The 19,339-nt window shown below is 32.9% G+C and overlaps 1 protein-coding gene across 1 annotated transcript in view; it reads right to left on the bottom strand.

Moving 5' to 3' along the window:
* The window catches only part of sano (CABIT domain-containing protein serrano), a 153,361-nt gene that overhangs the window by 102,375 nt on the left and 31,647 nt on the right, over window positions 1-19,339 (bottom strand). The window contains exons 3-4 of the mRNA XM_077439479.1: window positions 16,868-16,925; window positions 3,487-3,514 (exon numbers count right to left, since the gene is read on the bottom strand). The gene's annotated coding sequence lies outside the window, so the exon portion shown is untranslated. The remainder of the gene's footprint in view (window positions 1-3,486; window positions 3,515-16,867; window positions 16,926-19,339) is intronic.

Raw genomic sequence — 19,339 nt, 5'->3', positions numbered from 1 at the left:
ATTGAAATGAAGAAAATTGGACTAATGCCACTTTCAATTGCAACGGCTCAAATGTAAGTAGTTTTTTGCAGAGATCTGGAGCGGAGCGTGGAGCAGGACCGCGGAGCAGTGGATCAACGAGTTTTAGCACGGAGCATGAGTTTTAGCAAGGCTCCGATATTTTGTTTGCACATTATAATTTCAAAATTAAATGAATGCTTTTTTTATTTGTTTTTCAATTTATGATAAATTCAATATTTGATGGTTTATTATCCTGGAATCATTTGACATGTGGCGCTTTATGTAGTTTAGTTATATTATTTGTATTTAATACGTATGTATTTTTACAATTAAATATTTTGTTTTATATACTTTTTTTCACTTATTGTTGTTTTGTACAAATGAATTTGTGCACTTCTTTTTTTTATTTTTCCATCGTGATCAAATTATATTCTTGATTATTTTCTCTACTCTTGTTACTATGGTAATTTGGGACAACCATGTGCGCACCGTATAGTATAGTTATACTATTTGTATTTAATACATATGTATGTATTTCCATGATATATATATTAAATATTTTAATAATAAATAAATTGTTTATCAATAAACTTTTTATCATATGTATATGAATTAAATTAATAAATTAAATAAATAATATGATTCCTATTAAAACTATTCGAAGAACGGAGCGGAGCTGGAACGGAGTTGGAGCAAGTACATACGTGCTTGCTACAGATCCCTGGGTTTTTGTTTATTTAAAACGCTATAAAAAATACATATCACGATACATAAATATTGACCGAAGTCATCTTGAAAGTACGATAAAATCGCAAAAAAATCATCTCTTTGGATTGTTCATAACATATGCGAGAAGCTTGGGTATTTTTACTAACCTCTTCTTACTTTTTTAAGCTTCGACTTAGGCTTAAACTCTAAACCTTTTCCTAATAAATTCAGATAAAATTTAAATTCAACAGTTTTACAATCTCATAAATATACATAAAATTATAGCGGTCAGTTTACGAAACTATGTTTCTATGAAGAAATATTGTAAATTTCATAGTTTTAAACCGAAAGACTATAAACAAAATAGCGATAAACTTAATCGATACAGAGATAACCTATCTTAATAATATAAAATCTTTTCAAGAACCATTCAGATATTTTTTTTGTAACAACCGTTGTCGGCCTAGGGAAACTTTTGGAATCTTCCGTCCAATTTTTGGTACTACCTATGAGGCAGGATATCAAAATTTTATTATCCAAAAACTGTGACGAAAATTCACTAGGGAAATCCACTAAGCATTATCTTTTGTTTTTTCGTATACAAATTAATTTAAAAGATTTGAAAATAATTTAATTTAAAAAGAGTTATGTGGAAGGGGTTGTCGCAGTGTTTTGAACTCATGTTTGAGTATAATTATTATGATATTTGGTACTTATGTACAAAATTGTAACCATAGGTTTCGCTTTGAGCAACCTGTAGTGGTCGTGATGAATATACAACGGATAAATACATTTTTAATTTTAAAAAGTCAATTTTACCGATTTTCGAAGGTTTTTTTTAAATTAAAGCTCAGTTTTAGTAGTTTAATTTTTTCAATTCAATAATTTGGTTATGAATTTATGATTTGGACAAATTAGCAAACAAACATTCAGATTTATTGACATGGTAGGTTTTCATTAACGATACTACATATACATATATGTATTGCTATAATAGTAAAAATAATAGATTTGCAATATCGTTTTTAATCAATCTGAAACTTTGCATAGCAAACCTTTCGAAATTAGGTGATTGTACACTACAGCACACAGCTGACTACCTCTGATCTATACAGGATCTATAATACACATTGGTCAATCAAAGTGAAATAACGCCTGATGTTTAAATATAAAATAGGACTTGTGAAACTCGAAACAAAGCCATACAACAATCTTAGTCTACTATGAATCACGCCAGTATCGAGACACTGACAATAAGTAGGTATCCAAAGTATCTTTCATGTATTGATACATACAACACGGATTACTTTCTTTGTCGGTCGATACCTTTATAATTTCGATAAATTGAATTACACATGACACCGAGACAATGAAGAGGATGTAAATTTACGTGTATAATAACGGTTATGTCGAAAAGGGGCGGTTTAATTTTTTTGTGTTAAATTCGCGACGGATGCATCACGGAGAGATCAACGCACCGACGACAATACTCGTTCGCGGAACTCGAAACGTGTGATTCACACATTCCTGTTGCACTCTTCTTTGTGCATCTGATGCTGGTCCGGTGCATCATCACGCCACATGGCCGCAATTAGACGGATCGACCTTCAAAAGAACGAGAAAGCAGACAGTTCGATTCACTCGATACCGAAAGAAATTTCTTTGTACTCGATGTACACACACACACACATACGTATAATATATCGTATAAGATTACGAATGCATCGCTTTGTTGTCAATATGCAATATGCTCGATTTTCTTTTTGTCTTTCGGTTCGACATACATACATAACGGTCCGATCGAATTTCAAACATCCTGTTTTTGGAACACACACGTGTTGCATACGAATCCGTCTTTGTGTGGTGAATCAAGGGTCGTAAAATATATGTACGTATAACAATTGACAGGAAATTTTTATAATATCCTAAAGTGAATGCGACGAGACCTTGTCTCCTCCGAGAATCGTCTTGAATTCTAATCGATGACTCAGCTGCATAATGTACCACTTCATTTGAAACTGCATCGTCGTGATTTCAAAGTTCAATTATAAATCGTTACAAAACCAATTTTAAATTATTTCTTTGTGTGTATGCAAGTGGAACAAAGTCAATCAACTTAAACTGAGCACAAAATCAACTTCACTTAAACTTACTAGACTCGGAGAACTTCTACTACCAAATTGATGAATAGTTTCAAATAAAATATTAAATTTAATTAATTTTCCAAATGACTTTTTATAGGAGTGCCACATTTTGTATTAACTCAAAAGAATTTCACGGCCAAATTAAATTGGGAAATGCTACTAACATATTATGGCACGTTACAACCGGAAAATTTTCAACGTATATTATATTTCTATACTGTACATATATTTGTATAAACTAATGAACAAATTCACGGATGAAATTATGTCTAGGTCACGGTTCAGTCAATTTGTGCTGTGAATAGGGATCGGCCGAGGCAGGGTGGGGCTTTGATTTTTGGAGGTTACGTCACAGCCGGATTTAGGGGTTTTTCCGCCCCCTCCCCTTGGATTTGAGTTAGTGTTCCTTGACATTTGCCGGAGCGTTTGAATGTCAAATTAGAACAAGCGAGTCGACTGTTCAGTTCGCCGATTCCATCATCGTTTCCGGCAAATGTCACAAGACTGCCCCATAACGTAACGCAACGTAACGACCGTTACGGGAGACGCGCTCACCAATCAATATTCGCGACCTCTATCTGCCAAGTTCAAAGACGCAGAGGATCAACCCATGACATACTCTTAACTCGCTCACCTGATGGTGCGATCCTGCAGACTCGAATCTGTAACAAAAAATATATATATATAAAATAAATAAACAAAAAATAAATATATACATTTTATTTATTTATTATTTTAGTGTATTATACCTATAGTATGTACATAAACGATGTATTTTTTATACATACGTATGCATATATGTATGTATATATGTTCATAGATACATACGTATATTCTATTATATTTAAATATTAATACCAAAATTTGGACAAGCTTTACGAAATAATACAAATTTATTAAATACTTATCATAATTCAAATATCATTCTTTAAAATATTTTTGATCTTTAGATTATACGACTCTCCAGTATTTAGAATAGTTCAACTATGAATTAATAAATTTAAAACATTTCAGTCCCCATAAGACAAATAACGTGAAAAAATTTCGCAGATTCCTGTAGTAAAACATTGTCTTAAAAGCTATGGAAAAGATAAACAAATATATTGCAACTGTAGTTTTGTAAATTTATATATTTATAAAATCCATAATAATAGTTAATTTGTAAGGTCAAAAAATAAAAGCTTTTAAATACTATGCGCCATTTATGGGAAAATATAACATGTATATACAATATTATGATGATGGTTTTCCGCTGATGATAGTAATCAGTGCGATAAATACATATGTATATTAAATATTCACACATACAGATGTGGTGTAAATATATTACCTATTATAAACATTAAACTATAATTTCCATTTTCAACGTGACGTTATGTTAAATATACATATATCAGTTACATAAAATCTATTGTCACATATAATACATAAAATATAATATGTATAAACACGGTGTGTCGGTAAATATGTATATACTAGTGTTGTGCCCGTTGAAATTTCAACGGGTGGTTTCGGAAACAAATTGATACATGATTTAAAATAAAGTTACAATACGTATAGTAATAATTAATCGGAATCGGAACTAAAACAGAAATTGGGAATCGGAACTGGAACAGGGATCGGTATCCGGAACTGAAAATGGAGTTCGTATCTGAAACAAAAGGGAATCTAGAATCCGGCGGCCCCCGCCCCCTGCTGGTTTCGGAAAAAAATTAATACACGAATTAGAAATTACGTGAGTAAGTGTGTGTGTATGTGTCGGCCGAACATCGAAATGCGAGTGAAGCTCCACATCCCCACCCCCTCTCCCACTTCCCCACTACCACGCTTCCCGGCATCTCGAATACTCGGCTGTGATTGGCTCTCCATACTGTTCCCAGGTCCTGCCATATACATAAAAATATACTTCTGGGGCCGGCGGATTCTGGGCCGTCGCCTCCGATGCCCCGGGAGCCGCCACCTCCAACGCCCCGGGGCCTTCGCCCCCGGCGCCCCCCTGCGCCCCTCGCGGCCGCCGCCGCCCATAGACGGCGTGGCCTGGAAATCGAAACGGCTGGTTTCGGAAATAAATTTACACACGAATTAGAAATTATGAATTACGAAGTGATACGTCCTGTGCATCACCGACTTCAGACCCCCCCCCCCTTCGGCTTTGACTCGGGTGACACACGGAGGACGCGGGGGCGTCGGGGGGCGCCAGGGGGGCGCCCTCTCGGTACGGCAGCCCCGATCACTGTTTCTGTTCCGGATCCCGATTACTGTTTCAGTTCCGGATCTGGATTCCTGTTTCAGTTCCGGTTCCAGACTTTTGTACAATTCCGGATCCGGATTCCCGTTTAAGTTCGGGCTCCCGACTTTTGCTTCAATTCCGGTTCCCATTTTTTGCTTCAGTTCCGGAACCCAATTACTGTTTTAGTTCTGATTCCCGAATAATTATTACTAAACGTATTGTAACTTTATTTTAAATCATGTACCAATTCGTTTCCGAAACCACCCGTTGAAATTTCAACGGGCACAACACTAATATTATTATAGTTATTACAATTCTAGGTAGGTAATCATATGTAGATATAAATATTTATTTCCTCGCAATTGAATATTAAAGCATTTTAACGATCACTTCACTGACGCGATGTATCAAAGAAGTATTCCACAAATATAACTATCATAAATTCCACAATAATCAATTCTCACACACAGCTTGAAATGTGCCATTACTTTATTATAACTAAAACCTATAAAATATAGTGCACATACACGCATGTACATAAGTAAGTATCAATTGTAAATTATCCTTTATAAGATTCCAATTCATCTTCTCGCACCCATGGCGATGTTTACAAGACCGTGAAAATAATTCAAGCCTTCTACATCATAAAATATATATATACTTTTAAGTTCCCAGAATTGTCGGTCGGTACATCCTATGCATAGGTCTAACTTTTAATTTAACCGACGTATGCGTGAACTCGACTACTTAAAATAAATACGAGAATGCTAACTAATTGTAGGCAATGGATATATGTATAGACTCGATTAAATCGGCTGTGAATAATTTATTTTAATCACACGAACGATGCCAATGCAGTGCATGAGAAGCTCGCACTTGCAATTGCATTTAATAATATTATACAATAGAATGTATACTGCTTTTCAAATTGCAATGTGATAAAATTCCAGCGCAAAATATTCACGGTCAGTTTTGTTGATTTCCGCGTACTATTTTCGACTAACTCGTCCATACCAAAAATGGATTTCCTATAATACCAAAATATCGATTTATGATTTTTTTAGATCGTTACATATTTTAAATTCAATCTTTGCATCGGCGAAAATTTCAGCGGAAGCGGTCGACACGACAAAGAGATCAAAGACGACGCGATTTTCCTTCTATGGATATTTTCCATCTGAAAATAGCGTTGAGGATGTGCGTCAGTGGGAAGTACTTTATCACATTGCCAATGGAAAATTCGGATGTATCACCGATTGCCCACTGGCCAAAGGCACATTTATAGCATCATCAAGTAATAAAAGATAATAATCGACGTATCATATAATTCAGGGCATGTGTTTGCCTAACAATAAATCACCGGCAAGCCCATTACAAAACTGATCGCGTTTCCGTACTTAACAAACTGTTCGTGTGTCTTCTGTTTGCTCACAAAACTAGTTGCCGATGTTATCCAAAATCTACAGATCGCATCCGCAAGTACGTACCTGTGTATGTATGTATGTATATATAATACGTATCGGATGATTTATCCGGCTTTTTCGGTCTCGAAATTGATTTCGTAACACGGCTCTGATCTCAAGTGTATCGATTTCTCACTTTGATTTCGACCGGCCGAAAGATAATACGCCATTTGATGAATGACGAAAGTTAAGACTCGTATTGATTTAGGTGTTGAAAAATAGATTAAAAGAAAAACGCGTCGAGCATTCGAAGGAGAATTATTACAAATATTTGTAGGTCATTATAAATAGAGCAGAAGTAATTAATAAATCCTTGCAATTCTTTCCAATCAAATTTAGTCATCCAACATACGTATGTGTACTCTCCCCAATTTTCATAAAAAAAATAATTTCTTAATAATCCATAAACGAAGTCATTTTACTTGGAAACATTTTACTTGGAATTCAAAAAAATTTTGAAGCAAGAGAAAACTTCTAAATTTAATTTTGAATTACGTGTCAAAGAATAATTAAAATTTAAAATGAAAAATTTGATGAACACAAAATGTCAAATAAATGATTTAGAATCGATAATGTATATAAGAGTGTAACATCTACCACTCTAAATATGACTCTTACTTCGACTCCAAAGACGGTAATGCGTGCCATTTATGAGACCATTTAAAAGAAACGCCAAATATTTATCGGATAAATTTTTTGAATAAAATCTCAGATACGTGTCTGAAATATAGATTACTTTTAAAATAATGTTAAGAAACTCGACAACATTGTTCGAAGTGAGATTGTGAGAAAAATCGCATTATAAATCAAAAAATACATAGCGAAACCGCGCGCCTATTAGTACATTTTTGAATAATTAATTCGCGCAACTTAATTACAGCCACGAATAACAAATTAGCTATGATTAATTTTTCAACATAGTCATTTACTTATACGCTTAAATTATACCGAACAATGTGAGAATTACAACGTGTGTCATATAAGGACGTATAATTATCAAACCAAACGACACAATATCGATTACACTTTCCACAGTATGGTAGAAAAGTTTAAGAACGATCGAACCGAACGTTCATACATACATACATATGTATATGCACATACATAAATTGCTTTACGCGTTTTAATCCAATAAATTTCAGCAGAAGAAGCCATGGCAAATTTACACAGTAGCTCGATTATAATAACGCATTTGCATTCGGCATCGAGTTACCCACTGTTCGATAGTTATGATTGCAAATGAAATTGTCGTATTTCATACGAAAACCGGAAATCTGCCCCGCCAAGTAATTAATGCTCACGCAAGTCCAATGCGGACTTGGATAACTTTTCTAATTTCCTGTGGAAAATTGAATAAAGAGGATAATTTTGTACAATTCCAGTGCCCAAGACGTCAAGGGTTCGCGGAGACGGACAAACAAACACACATTTTATTGTATTATAAATACTAAATTAATATATACACATATTCGCAAGGTAAATATATCAAGAAAAGTAAATAGCTCGGGATTTCTTCTAAATTTATAAGTTTTTCTGACGAAAAGTTTTTTGATATCCGATTGTGTGCACGCCATAGAGCCATTTCCGCACAAGTGAGAAGAATGATAGGAACATTTTTTTCGCTTTGTTTCACCTAACACAAAGGGAGTATTTCATAAATATCACATTTAAAATATACGATGAATTTAAAATTTTGAACTGTACAAGTCTTTTTGTCGTCATTCGTTGTATGCGTATCTGAATAAAAAACGTAGGCTTTTAGATTTAGGCATGCAGGTTTAAAAGTTCCACCTTCACAATTAACTTGAATATATATTACTAATAAGCTTTCGTGATGCAAAATTAATGGAACTTCGTCACGATATACGAATCGTAAAGTTGAAAGTAAACTTTATTGAAATCTTTGACACGGAATTACTGGAAAACAGATGATGTATTTATACGTGTGCACGTTTTATTGTTACAGAAAGTCACAAAACTTTCATCAATATTAATATTATAACCAATACATAACGAAAAGTTTTTACGCATAATTTTTTGCCTACATTGAATTCTAAAATTGTCATCAGATGTGTTCTTTCTAGCACGCTTTCCTATTTCGAGTTACATATATTCTTACATCAAGCCATGGAAGTACATATGTTTTACGTAATTCGCTATTTCTTTTTCCACTCCCTTGGGTACCACTTGCAAATCCTTCAGCCACCTTTCAACTAATATTTCTATTAACCGAATGTTCGTTCGTTCGTCTCTTCATTCGATTAACTACGTGTTTTCTTTGTATTTTTTCGGTGTATCAAGCATATTAAGATCAATACTTAACTTTTAAAATTAACAACAATTAAGAGGGCTGTATACCCGAAACCTTAATTGCATTGCCGTTCCTTTCTTCGATATATGTATATATTGAGTGAATGTGACCATATATATCAATATATATGTATATATTGAGTGAATGCTACAGTTGCGCTTCGACCAGATAATACGTATTTTAAATCGAAAAAAAACGAAGTTTCGTATTCTCCAGTTTTCTCCTCCGAAACTGGACCAATTAAAAAAAAATTTCATCATCGGTATGAGAAAGATATTTTCTATGTTTGTGTGCTCGTATTTTTTTAAAAATCAACCGTTAAATAAGCACGCTGGACTCTTTTCGTGGGTGTAAAAGAGGCGATTTTATAGATGTTTTTGGCGGCTCCTAGCTATAAAAAATGACTAATCAAAATAAATAAAACCACAGAAACATGCCTATGGTGGATATCCATAGCATATTAAAAAATAATTTTTCTAGTGCCATAATTGAGGAAGGGAGAAGTGTAATACGTTTGTATGGACAAGGCGCTGTTGTCCAGCCCTCTTAACAAAACCAATAAAATTTATAAATCAAAATGAATTTATATTTAATTTATAAATAAAATTGAGGTAAATTTTTATAGCCAATTAATTTCTAACATCGTTTCTAATTAAACCTTGCTAGTTAATGTATCTTTTATAATCGTACATAAAAAAGACATATAACTGGAATAAGAGCAAAATTTAAACGTTATAAAAATTTAAAAAAATGCCTTCTTCTATAACATAATTCATTCGAGAATGCGAATTTTATCATATAATAATTTGTTCACAAATAACTTTTTACTTCAAACATACACATCTGATTTAAATAAATGAGTGAGATTTTATAGTGTATTAAGCGGAGATGTGTTAATTGAATTAGCTCGACGTTAAGTTGCGCTTAACATTTTATTCCCACACTTAATTTTTATTAAAGCGGCATTTCCTTTCCCCGCAGTGGCGTCTTCGGAGAGGAACTCTTAAATAACAGGAAACAAGACCATAACGTGAGGTTTAATCCGTTTTTATTTTTATTTTTTTTGATTTATGTATGTATATATGTTGGATTCGCGTGCTTAATTAATCCTCTAACAGTTTATGAACACACACATTGCATGCAATGTGCGAACTGGTTGGGTGTGACAGTTCTTTGTTGTCACGCCACTGAACAATTCTGATTCATCGTATGGGGCTGAAGGGGAAAAAAGCAATTTTCGGTCTATTAATACATTAATAAAAAATCTATTTGAAAAACACTCTATTTGAATTATTTTTTTAGTAAAGCATCTCTCAAGTCTGTGGTCTATTTTGCGGTTTTCACGGTTACCGTTTGTCAGTCATAGCTATATATGTATGTATGTATGTATGTACTTGCTTCACCTATGCCATTTCAATCGGTACTGTTATATTCAGTACTTTATTGTTTAATAGCTGGGAGAATTCCTTATGCGGTGACATCCAGTTATCCTGATGTTTCTCCGATCGTATAAGTACAATTCGATATTATCTCAAAACGGTTATCGATAAATTTGGCTGTGGCATGTATGATGAATGGTTATCGTTACCGTTTGTTACATTTATTTAATTGTCGGGCAACAGAATTAATACCACGCTTAAAGATCTGCCAGTGAGACACTAAAACAATATATGTAGAATAAGTAAATCTGTAAATGCTAAAGCAAACTTACAATTTGAGCAAGAGACATAATTACATACATCAAATTTTTAAAATTACCAACAATTACAGTTAGTTCTATTGGCTTGTAATAAAATTATACATATATATTGTTTTTGTTAGCTGATATACATATGTATAGGGGGAATATATAATATAATTGAACTTTATTTTTAAAAGTATTCACTAAGTACGCGAACTTTATTTAAAATACGTTAACTTTAAGCTAAATACTATTCACTTGATATAACTTTACGTTATTTCCAATACTGATTCGACGAATATTATGCTCTTAAATTTAGAAAATTTTGACATCGTATAATAAACTATCAAATTTAAGTTTTTAAAAATAATTAAATTTAATAGTTTTAAGTTGGCAATGTTTAAGATATTTTTGAAGAAAGATGATATAATTTTGTTTAAAACTGAGTTGGCAAGTATTTTCGTATCATCTTTGCCTAATGTTTGTTGTGAAATATTTCACTTTTCGAATCATAATTATTGATATTATTCAAAAAAATTATTCATCTTCTATCTTGCATCTATGATACAATATGAATTAATCAATTAATCTATAGTATATTGATCTATTTCATATTTTATACCTGGAAAATTCTGTAATTGAGTAATAATGACTCCTTTCTTGTCGGTTTTACTTTCCTTTATTACAAGAAATAGAAGAGGGACTGCCGGCTGGTGTATGGTGATTGGCACATCACCTATTGAATGTTTAACTGATACTAACTATTAAATGAACGCAGTGCGCCGTCGGTAGCCCTCTGTTTATACATTTATATTAAATATTAGGTGGGGAGCGACCATAACAACATGAAGATTGTCCAATACCTCTTCTTAATTTTTTTTCTCTATGGAAAATGGTCAATTTACGCTAATAGACGTATAAATAAATAAATAAACGAATCTAAATCAACTTCACTCAGTTATTTAACCTTATCTTTAATACAACTTTTACTTGTTTCTTACAATTAGTTATAAGGTTGTATACATACATACCAACATACATAGAGGTATAGCGAGCACATAAATAAATAGTATTGACAAGATTACGATTATGCTAGAAAGGCGTTCGAACGTACGCGTACGTACACATTGGAGCAAATTCTAGTACAAATTTGGCGTACAAACAATTTTTTCGTAATTAAAATTTTCCGAACGCAGGTTGTGACCCAATCGGGTGTACGAAACTTTTCGAAAGTTCAAGTAAAAAAACACATCTAAAACGTTAACGAATACCTAGCGTAACTTACTGAAATCGTGATTATTGGTTTTTTTTTTATACTTCGATCCGAAGTGGTTTCGCTTATTATTTCGAATGTTATTGGACACGTCCGTGTCTACTTTTGCTCTCAGGTCGCTCGGATTGAGTGAACTGTAGCGCTAACTAGAAACATTAATTATTACAGCGAAGTTTACATAATTATTGTGGCTAGCCAGCACGTGCTCTTTCCAACACGTAAACATTGTATAACGGTGAAGCGAAACCGAACCGGTATATCGAGGACCCGAATTTTCCCCTTTAGAATCGCCGGAAATTGAACGGAAAATCCATACCAATTACCCATTGAAAATTCTATATTAATCCGCTCTGAATGCGAGACACTCCGACAGTCTCCAGTGGGTACCTATATACATACATAAAATACGAACCGTTTCGCAGAAAGCATCGCATTATAATTGTATTACCATAATCAATGCGAGTGAATTATGAAACCATTGTTGGTGTAGCGTTATGAAATGCTAAATAGGCTTTTTTGGATCCCGACGCTAACAATAATTATTACGTGCTCGGTGTGTGTGTAATTAAATTATGGTTTCATTTGATTCGATGCAATATTCAACGGGGATTAATTCTGTTATCATTGTATAAAGAGTTTTTATAATATTGCGAATACGTTCATTTTATTTATTTTTTAACAAAAAATGTAGATATAAAAATGCAGATATGAAAAACGCATAGGTTTATAATATTTAAAAATGTATAAAAAAATCATGTAAATATCAAATTGATTGTCAATTTTAAACAATTTATAAGATCGTTCAATATGCTAAAATATGTAAAATAAAACATAGGCGACAAGCATTCCATTCGAATTTGCGTAAACGCTATATACATACATACCTACAACCCAGAACAATTTAAATATTTATATGAATTATTTTATACCTCACGCGTTAAGTTTTATGACAATATTTGTATAAAAAAACCCGTTAAATTATTGGTTGAATTTCTAAAAAAAAGAATATTTTGATTAAAAAAGAATACATACATACCTAAAACTATTTTAAATTACCCTCAATATCAATAAATAATTTCGATAGATTTATCAATGGTGAATGATAGGTGTAAAAATCGGAGTCGGGAAATTCAAAAACTCTTTAAAAATAAAATAAAATAATATTATTTAAATGAATTGTAAACTTTCAACTATAAACCCATTATTTAGATAAACCTTTTATTAACATCTGATACATTTTATTGGATTTACTTATAATCTTGTTGGTCTTTTTATTTCTTATTTACAGGATCGACGTCAATTCGTTAAGTTTGGGAGTTGCTTTTCTTATGAGTATGTTGCCACTTCTGGGATTCCCCAAGGATCAAATCTTGGCCCTTTATTATTCCTAATATTTATCAACGATATTCAATCTTCTATTCACCATTCTAAATTTTTATTATATGCGGATGACTTAAAAATCTATAAGAGAATAATTGATTTACCTGACGCTCTTTATTTGCAAGAGGATTTGAATTCTATTTATGAATGGGCTAATGTTAATAAACTTCCCTTCAATATCCTAAAGTGTCGGGTCATTTCTTACTCTCGTTCTCGTTCTCCTATTAAATATCCGTATAAATTTCATGATTCTCTTCTTCAGAGAGAATTATTTATATCTGATCTGGGAATAGTCTTCGAAAATAGTTGGAGTTTCAACATTCACATTGAGAATATCTGTGATAGGGCAACAAAAATCCTTGGATTCGTAATCCGTAATTCGTCCGAACTAGGGGTCACTGCCATTCGTCTCTTATATTGTACATTAGTTCGCAGTGTGCTCGAGTTTGGCTCCATTATATGGTCTCCCTATCAACTTCGTTACTCTCTAATGTTGGAACGAGTCCAAAGGAAATTCCTTAGATTTTTATATCTGAAGACATTTGGATTTTATCCATATCTGTTCCCTAGTGCCTTTGTCTTGGGATCTTTGGGTTTCAACTCCCTGGCAAAGAGAAGAGATTTATTTCTTGGGAAACATTTCGTAAAATTACTTAGAGGAGAGATTCACAATCCCACTATCCTGGAGAAACTAAAATTCTGGGCCCCGGAAAATCGTAGAGTTTTAAGAAAACATGATATATTTTTACCAATTAGGGCTAAATCAAACGTGCTCATGAACTCCCCCCTCTCGAGAGCTGTTCGACTCCTTAACTTACTGGCACATTACTTGGACCTATTCGATGCCAGTTATGTTGAGTTGGTGGAACACATCCTAAATAGCACGATATAAATTTTTCAATCTTATTTCTTTGTTTTTATTTTGTGTACATATTTTTTACTTGATTTTTATTATTTTTTTATGATGTTTTTTTTTTATTTATGATTTTTATTATTTTTTTTATGATGTTTTTTTTGTAATTTTTATGATTTTTATTATTTGTATTAAAATCACATTGACGCTTTGGGGCAACCTGTCAAGTCTCTGTGGTACTGATTTTTTAAAATAAAATAAAATAAATATAACATAGCTATTAAATTATGTTCATAATATGTCGATATAATGTTGGATAATAGTATTTAAATGTGATACGGCAAATCGTAGCGGGAGTTCAAAACCGGAGTCGAAGTCGGAATTATTTTTAACGACTCCAAAGCCCTGCTTATAACCGTTTTATAATAATTATAATACAGTGCGTATATTACATAAACAAAGTTTATAGTTCATCGCAACATGTACATACATACACACAATAGATATAAACCACTTGCGGAAGACATTACTGAATATTCTCGAACGGGTGTGGTCGTCAGCACACGATCTATTTATATAATATAATAGTTTTCCTTCAAGTCAACTCACATATAATACTTACTACGTATATAAATCAGATATCTGTAAAAACTTTCTAAGATATTCCTCATAGTAAATCTTTACCATTACGTATTTAAATATAATATAATGCGTTGGCGTTAGAATTCGATACGGTTCTTAAAACTCCATTAAAGTATAAACAATCGATCTTAGAACTCCATTAATGTATTTAAATGGTATATAAAAGTGACCTATAACCCGTTTGAATTTGATCTTAAGCGAATAAAAATTATTGCATTAACACGTCAGAAATGTAGGTTGAAAAGTCTATTGAAATGAAACGCCGCTCGCACTACTGACTTATGTATGAATGTATGTGCATGCTACATAATGGTACGCATTTAACGATTATGTTGCATTCAATTTGATCAACAAAACAAACAATTTCATCAATCGCGCAACGCTATTTATCATTAAGAAATTCGTAAGATAAAAACGCGAGCTCATTGGTCACACAATTTTACGACAGCTCATTTCTTATCGTCGAACAGCCGGTCAACGTACCTGTCGATATATTTACAATTTTTTCCGCGTATAGTGCGTGTGGTCACACGTGGCTTCCTATGTGGGACGACCAGTTCGTAAGTCAAGTTCAGTACCCAACACAATGGCCCTTATGTAATCGGAACAATCAAAACGTCCGTCTTATTACGTATGCATCCGCGTAAGCACATACGCTCGTGAAGAAAATTTGTTAGAGGCGAATCGGAAAAATGTGACTAAACAAATTACGTATGTATGTACATAAGAGCCGAATCCCTTTTATCTACGTGACATTTTTTAGAATAAAGTAAATTAAATGGACGATGATTTAGGGGTTTACCTCGCTCCTTTCTTAGACGCATGTATGTACAATGAACAATTATCCGGGCTAATGCTGAGGACCAGATAATTAAAAAAGACGGATAATAATTCAAACTATCAATTTTTAATATCGTTTCTATTGTTTGAGTGAGTGTTGTTTGTGAATAAGTGTTTGAGTGACAATAGAAACGATATCTGCATCACTCTGAATTGAAATACTGGATCATTTGAATCGCGATCACACCAATCTTCGATGTTTTAATATTTTCAAATCATTAAAAAAAATTCCATTAATCTCCACATTTCCAATATATCACTTGCCTCCATCTTTCTCCATGATCAAACCTGTGTTATTGGTTTTACTTTCGACCTAGATTTTGCTATTTCCTGTTTAGCAACCAATATATGTACTCATTTTTTTTCCAGAAATTGATCAAGTCATCATCTTCCTCAGCAAACGTTTTGAGAAGATCAGCTCAGAAAATCAGTTTTATTGATGATATGATATTGAATTGGACTTAAAATTTACCTATCGTAAGACCGAAAATCAAAAGCTTTTTGCGTTTTTGTCAGGGATTATAATTTAATGCAAATAATAATTTAATAAATAACTGCACATACATACGTACATAACGAAAAAACCCCACTGATTAATCAATGCTCCAAATCTACTCATTATTACGTATTCTCATTAAAAGACAATTAAATTAAAAGAAAAAAATACTTCAAGCAAGGATAATCCGCGCCCGGATAATCGAGATTACACTGTATATGTAAATTGAATATGCATATAACAACTATACAAGTATTTCAATGTTTTCACACTAAATGATGTCCAAACATAATGGAAGTATTTTTTCAAAAAATATGCATCTATAATACTAAAACATTTCTTAACTTCAAAAATCTACCCTCAAAAAGCGATTAAAACGAACGAAATTGAGAAACATTGTCACAGAAAAACGTGATCACGATTCCCACGCTACGCTAGATGTGGAGCATGTAACCCGAAAACAGACACTCTATTGTTATTAAAATCGTGCGACCTTGATACGAATTGTGACATTTTCCTAATATGAAAATACAATTTTCCCAACAGTACACTTAATGAAAATTTGCGCGAGTATCAAATACATACAAACATACACACACGACCATAATTCCATTATGTATACACATCGAAACAATTGTTATCACTCGCACTATTGACCGATGTAACTTTCACTCGGGTCTAATTTCACATTGTATCGAGAGTTCGTGGCTTAAAAAAATAAACCGCCAATAATAAAGCAATATTTTTCATACTTTCGAATGTATGTATGTATATTATATATAGAGAGTATTACTATTTTGTTTGTGTTGTTTGAGCTAAAAAAAAACACAAAATGCAGATGCATACCCAACGTCAACGTCGTCGTCAGCCTTGCTCGAAGTCAGCTCACATCGGCCAAACAGATCTGTTAACAAAGAAACACAGTTGTTACAACAACAATCGATGATTTACAGCAAACACACTGGTGGCGAGGTTACCTCTACGATTCACTGTAAAACAATGGAATTCAACACTGGTAGACAGCTCAGATATTAATGCCAATAGCAGCCTCCCAAGGAAATCACGATAAGGGCCCACTTAACCGGAAAAATCACACATCAAACGAGAAATTTACATACGTACGATGATTTATGCGATTAATACTCGAATCGAATTGAAAATTCCAAGTTGCACTCTTGCACTCAAACCAACATAGTTGGTTATTAATATGTATTGCGTTTGGCGTGAGTGTTGTATATCGAATGATACGAGAACGCAACAAAGTTTTCCCCGGGAGAAGCTCTCGACACGCGAGCTTACGGCGATGCGGTAAGAAAATCGCGTGGAAAATTCCCCGCAACTTACAATAAATTAAAAATCTAAAACTGCGTCCTGCACCGCACTATGAATTTGTCAAATATATATTAAACGAAACACATTCGAGGGGAGGTGTAGGTACATGCATACATTGTAAGCGCGACGTGCAAAGGGTTAAAAATAAACGGGTTTTTGAATTTCAATAGAGTCAGCGAGCTACTCGGGCATGTTTTAAATGTAGCCATTCGTTCGTTTGAAAGAGCGTTTCGCTTCCCGCATTCGCGCAAATAGTTTTAAATAAGATAACACCGTGTAGCATTCATAAATTTTCAGACAAAGTATCTCAAGAACGACGCTACCACGGACCAGACAATGCAGATAATTCACCTCCAAGCGCAGTCTACGAACAAACTTTAGTTAAAAGACACGAATGCAAATATAAATAAAAAAATGTCCATTTTACAATACGCATACATATGTATGTATGTATATATAATATGTAATATAATATGTAATCCGATAATTTTTTATGCAATCTACCTGTCGATCGTAATCGACTTTGATTACAAAATGTATGCAGATATGCACATTCTTAATACACTTCCAGGAACATACTTCGACTGATCGATAACCAATTTACAGATCTACTTCCTGTCTCAACTATGTAAGATTAGTAAAAGATAAAACTAAATAATCTCAATTTCAATTTTAGCGACCATTCTATTTTATCATTACTATCTACATACAACCTGGATTACGTTCAGTACGTACTCAAAATATACATACATATGTATGTATAGCCGGATAAATTAAATTGGAGTAACATGAGATAATATATTATACATACATAGTATGCATGTCCATAGGTGCTAACTTGAAAAGATTGATTTTCGTATTCGAAAAAGAAACACAAATTCATCTTTTACATGACGATAATTTCGCTATTTAATATATACATATGTATATATTATAATATGTATGTTAATCTTAGAAAACTTATTTAGAGTCGTTTAACTAAATGTATGTATGTATGAACTTTTTGATATATGTACATACATATAATGTATATATAATACTATGAAAATATCATCAAGAGATTTATTGGAAAATAAGGTAAAATAAAAATTTCCAAGAAAATTATAATACAATATATGTATGTATTATCTATCTTAATATATAATACAATACACATATGTACATACATACATATATGGACCTACTCCTTAGTTACAGTCGAAATGTATTTTCCAACTGGCGTTTTAGGTCATTAATATTCGAATACAATTCAACTAGTAAATTAAGTCTTTACAAGCGCAAACACACTTTCAACAATGTGCGCCATTTGTAATATAACAGTTGAGTTTTGACAGTTCTGGTGTTTTTACAGATGCTTTTGAATTCAATAATGTGTTAATATTTGCTAGATATTACGAATAAAGGTAATGAGTGCCGTATTACGATAAGAATGTGATAAAAAAATGTGACTTTCAAATGAATGTACTAGTTGAGTGACGTTTTCACGAAAACCTAACGTCTCCATCAAACCTGGTGCCAGCTTACAGTTGAACTGTATTTTCAGTTGTAATACATATATTTCGACCAGTTGGAATGTAATTCGCCATATGAATCAACTTACGTGGGATAGACGGTATAGATTCTAACTAGTTAAAATATGTTACAACTGGAAGATACAATTCAACAATATACTAAAGTGGGCAACTTAAAGTATAGTAAATAAAGTGTAGGTACATTAATTTATTCTTTAGATCAACCTTACATATGTACTATAAAACGACCGTGATTAACAGCAAACTGCGTCGCCGAATAGAAACGGTAACTAAAATAACAAAAGGTAAAAGAAATCTCAAATGTCCTTAAATTCAAAACGTGATCTATTATTTATTATACAACAAAACAAAAGTCAACATTTTTTTCCGACTATTTTTAAACGTGCATAATCAAACTCGAAATCTAAAACGTGCCCGTTGCATTCGTTCACCGAAAACGATGTCCAATTCTGAT

This window comes from Arctopsyche grandis, chromosome 10 (genome assembly GCF_051622035.1).
Source record: "Arctopsyche grandis isolate Sample6627 chromosome 10, ASM5162203v2, whole genome shotgun sequence".
Classification (NCBI taxonomy): Eukaryota; Metazoa; Arthropoda; class Insecta; order Trichoptera; family Hydropsychidae; genus Arctopsyche; species Arctopsyche grandis.
Note: the sequence above shows the minus strand (reverse complement) of the source record. Positions and strands in the feature narration are given on the sequence as shown.